The sequence below is a fragment of the Hordeum vulgare genome, chromosome 7H (assembly GCF_904849725.1).
Source record: "Hordeum vulgare subsp. vulgare chromosome 7H, MorexV3_pseudomolecules_assembly, whole genome shotgun sequence".
Taxonomy (NCBI): domain Eukaryota; kingdom Viridiplantae; phylum Streptophyta; class Magnoliopsida; order Poales; family Poaceae; genus Hordeum; species Hordeum vulgare.
The window spans coordinates 587968048-587972836 of NC_058524.1; the positions used below are offsets into that span (position 1 = coordinate 587968048).

At 43.8% G+C, this 4789-nt stretch overlaps 1 long non-coding RNA gene across 1 annotated transcript; it reads right to left on the bottom strand.

Annotated features, from left to right (window-relative positions):
* Positions 1 to 2187: 2187 nt before the first annotated feature.
* Positions 2188 to 3760, bottom strand: LOC123409285. Its single transcript, XR_006612842.1, has 3 exons — positions 3496 to 3760; positions 2809 to 2882; positions 2188 to 2706 (listed from the first exon to the last, which is right to left on the bottom strand). It is a non-coding gene; the product is annotated as an uncharacterized LOC123409285 (long non-coding RNA).
* Positions 3761 to 4789: the final 1029 nt, after the last annotated feature.

Below are 4789 nucleotides of genomic sequence, written 5' to 3' on the forward strand. Positions count from 1 at the left end.
ATGGATATATTTTATGTCCTTGTAGTGAGGCCTTATCCTTGGTAAGAAGTTTGTCGCCATGGTTCATACCCAGTTTTCCACAGACATGTGTCATTTGTCCACAGTATGCTCCTGAGTATATCTCTCATTTGCTGCGTGGATTCCTTGTCGAGCAGGGCACACTTGCTAAGTTCTCTTTTCCTGATGCTCATACTTAGGATAGTGATGATGAGCGTAAGCATCATCACTTCCTTGAGGCGGCTCGTGCGTTGATGATCATCTCCTCTCTTCCACCTCACTTTTGGGTTGAAGCTGTTTCTAGTTCCACTTATATCACCAACATTCGGCCTTCCTCCGCAGTGTGACATTACAACCGAGCGTCTTTTTGGTCGTACTCGTGACTACTCAGTGTTTCGTTTGTTTTGGTTGTATTTGCTATGTTCTTCTTGTCCCACATGAACGCATCAAACTGACCGCTCAGTCTGCTCAATGTGTCATCTTAGGTTACAGTGAAGGGCAGAAGGACCATCCGTGTTAGGATCATGTCGGTAGTCGGATGCACCTTTCTCGGGGTGTGTCTTTTGATGAGTCTCATCCTTTCTATCCACATCCATCCTCTCCTTCAGCCTCCCTCATTCAGGATATTTCTTTCCTCACCTTTCCTGATACACATATCACTCATGTATTGTCCTCGTCCATGCATCCCATCATGTCTTCCCGTACTATTGTTGTAGATCCATACCATCAACACATGCGACTCCACCACCTCATCTGTTACCTGAGGCCACTTCACCTTGCTCGTTCCCCAAGGCTTCTCTAGTGATTCCCCCTCGTCCTCCTCTTTACCACATTGGTTGTGTACGTGTTGTGGATTCTTCTAATGCACAATCTCCCTCAACTACCATGCCATTTTGTTGGCAACTCATCGCCTCAAGCTCAACCTACTTATGGCTTCCGCACTCGCCCACTTCCACCTATTGACCGCTATAGTTATGTGGGAGGCATTCTTCTCAAGGCGACTTCTAATGGTGGCCGTGTTGTTCATCCCAAACGGCAACATGCGATGGCAGAAGAGATTGATGCTCGTGAGCATACATGCACGTGGGATCTCATTTCCCTTCCCAAGTGTGGTCATCCCATCACTTGTAAGTGGTCTACAAGGTTAAGAATAATGGTTCTCCTGAGCGTTACAAAGCTTGTCGTGTGTCCCGTGGCCTTTAGCTGGAATATGGTCATGACTACGATGAGACATTTTCTCATGTGGCCTACATGACCACTATTTGATATTTCTCATTCTGCTTAGCTTGATGTCAAAAATGCTTAATGGCGAGTTGCACGAGGAGATCTACATGTAGCCACCACTCCTGATGGCATGATCTTGCTCATCCTGGTATTCTGGTTTGAGCATTTCGTTTTAGTGGTGATTGTGGGCGGTTTTCTCGCGAGTGCTTATGGTCTTCCATTTTATCCGCCTTTCAGCTTGTGGTCAAACTCATCTATATGTCAATGGCATGATCATCACTGGCGAGCACGGTGGCTCGAACGAAAGGCGACGAGGCTCGGAGGTGGTAGGGTTTGTGTTGTGGTTGGCGATCTTTAAATAGTGGGCATCGGGGCCAGTGGAGCAACGGCTCGAATGCGCACCGCCGGAGTTGGCTTCTCGTTCGCAACGGCAGCATGAATGTCGGGCAGGTGGTCGAACGATCAGCATGGTTCAATGCGGCAGGAAGTCGTCCCATCGACCTATCTGGTCATGTCCGCTCTGAACCAACATAATGTAAGAGTGGCAGGTCGAAACAACTTTCATGACAAAGGAATCTCTCTGCACTTGAGCATCCCTATAAGAGAATCTACAACACCTTGAGTCTATGGCTGTATAGCTAGCTGTCCAAAAAGCAATTTGTCAAATATGTTACTAGTTATTAAAAAAACATTCCCAACTCGGCTAAACTTGCCTAGCTTGGAGTGCGGCAATGTGTGGTAATGTTTGGCTATGAACCCAAACAGATTTTAAACATCATATAATCTAGCTTATGGACTTAAATGGGTACTGCAGTTCCATACATTAGAAAGGAAAATAGAATATTACTTCAATCTTCAGTTCAAGTGATCAATAACACATACCAAGTTGTTCACAGCCGATGCAGCATGGGAATCGAGTAGGGCTGCCTTGAATAACTTCTCTACTTCATTTAGTTTTCCCTAGAAAATGGATATAAATGATTAAATAGATATAATAGACTAACAACAACTCTAACTTAAAGTTTGGATCGAGTAGGAGTAACTAAAGAGACACGCCTCCTTTCCTCCTCTCATACAGTCTCATACTCCAACCAACATTAAGATGTTAAAAAATTGTAACGCACAGGGTATATGGTTGAATTTTGCATCACTTTCGAGAAACACGAATAATAAAAAGAATTATGTTTCAACAGAGGAGGAAACTATAATGTAGTACTAAGATTTTTTCTCAGAAAAAGGATAATGCCAAAAGGTGGTTCAGATGAAGGTAATGATAATGAGATACTTGCTTGCAGGAAAAACTCTAGTGCTTTATCGGTGCAGATTCTCCATTTGATCGTGTGTTCATTGGAGATCACTGAACCATCTTCTATACGACGTAGGCCAGTAACATTCACATCAGCTTGCTCACTTGTAGCTGCTGGACTGGAGCAACCAAATCATCCTGAGCCAATACAGAATTGCTGCTCAGGCCAAGAACAACAGCTGTAACAAGACCAAACTGGAATTAGGATTGCCATGGTATCAAATATGGCATTTACATTTCATCAAATTAAATGGAGGAGGCTGCATATGCAGAGAGCAGACCTGCTTGCCCAATCAGTAATTCAGTATAGCAGCATATGTTGAACACTTACAACTGAAGTGACCATCACTAGAACCTGAGAGGGAAATCATGTATTTTATTCATTTTGGTAAAATGATCATGACAACAAACATGAGCAATATCAGTCTTATATTATTATTTTTGGCTAATGATACCAGTCGTAGCTGCAATAGGAACAATGCCGAAATTGGAACTCCATTCGCAATAACAGTTTATCATTAAAACAACTATCATAGATGAGCTTTACTGCCAAAAAAACCTACCATAGACTGAACCAAGCATTCGTGTCGCATATTCCATGACAGTAGGAGACCAATCTATGCGCACAAGTACGGCCGATCATGCGATACACAGGCAACCAAAATTAGGGCAGCAGCAGAGCAAAGGCTCACCACATCAATCTCCCCAATGGCTTAATCGACTCTTTGGTCGTCATAATCCTCACCTACCTCTCACCGCATCCATGGAAACAATCGAAGGCAGCAGCATCGTAATTTCACACTACATCGACTCAGCGCTGCAACCCAGAGCGCATCACACGATCCAACAGGTCGTCAAAGTAGAAAGTACCCACCAAGACAGACACCATCTGCTGCTAAACTGAAGGGCTCAACTGAGGTACAAGCGTGGGGATCCTGGGAGAGTACAGGTAGGAGGGAAGCGCTCACCTGAGGTGGCAGCCGCGTGGGGTGGGCCGAAGCTCCTCAAAGACGGCGCGGCGGCGAGACGACCCGCAGGGGCGAGGCGAGCGTTGCGCAGGAGCGAGAGCAGACGCCACCGCGAGTACATGCTCCGTTGGCTCGTCGGCTCGCGACCGGCGGCAGGCGGAACCAGCGGCGGCGACGCTTGCTGTCTCCGTCGGCGGCGGCGGCAGGGAGGCGGCCAGCGCGACTCGAGACAGGAGGGAGGGGTTTGGGTCTGGGCCAGGAGCAGACGGTCAGTTTTAGTTTTGACACGAGACCGCTGCAACTAGGGTTCCAGGACCCAATAACCGGTCCAATTGCCACCGCAAAGCAACAAGACCCAATAGGGGGAGTTATGCCCGGCGCAAGACTCAAAAAAAATGTTACTTCCTCTCCTGAGTAAAAGAAATTATTAACCTAAAATAAGTAAAATAAAATAAAATAAAATAAAAATAGGATCTACAAAATTAAATAATTCGAAGAGTTTAATCCTCCTCCTAAATAGAAAGAACATAATTTGCCTTCATTCGTTTCAAGAAAAAAATGTTCATGTAAAAACTACTCACTCGATCTGCAATTTTGAACACGAGTTAGTTCAAAATTGCGACACTTATTATGGATCGGAAGTAGTAAAATTCATAAATCACTATGTTTAAATGCAGCAAACCATCTGGTCTACTTTTGGTTTGGTTTTGTATTGTCAGAATATTTGTTGCACCTAGCTAACCAAATCACATGTTGCAGAGGTTATCTCTATAGGCGCTCCTGATATAAACAACCTTTCTTTCAGGAACATTTTACGTGTCCTCGTAAGTACTCTATTTTCTATGGAAAAGTTATATGTATTCGATTCACCATCCACCTCAATAAAATAATGTATCCTTAGGAACCACTTTTGTAGTCATAGCTAACTAAAGTTTGTCTCATTTGTCTGGCCTTTGAATATCTTCTTACTTCTTAAGAGGGAATACGTAACATCATTTGTATAATGTAGCTTACTGATCATTCTGGCATATTTCGATGTCAAAGAAACTAGATGGGATTCTTGATTCATCTAAAGCTAAACCCAAGTGATGTGTCCATCTCATACAGAGAAAATACTCAGTCTGATATTTCAAATCATGTCGATGATAGGTTCATCTATTCCATATTAACCTATTTGTTCAGTTAATTGTTAGTGTTGCATCTATTACATCTGAATTGGTGTTGTTAACTCACTTGTATAATAACGTATATATGTGTGTTGGCATGGGTACGCTAGAATATGCTGGTATAGTGT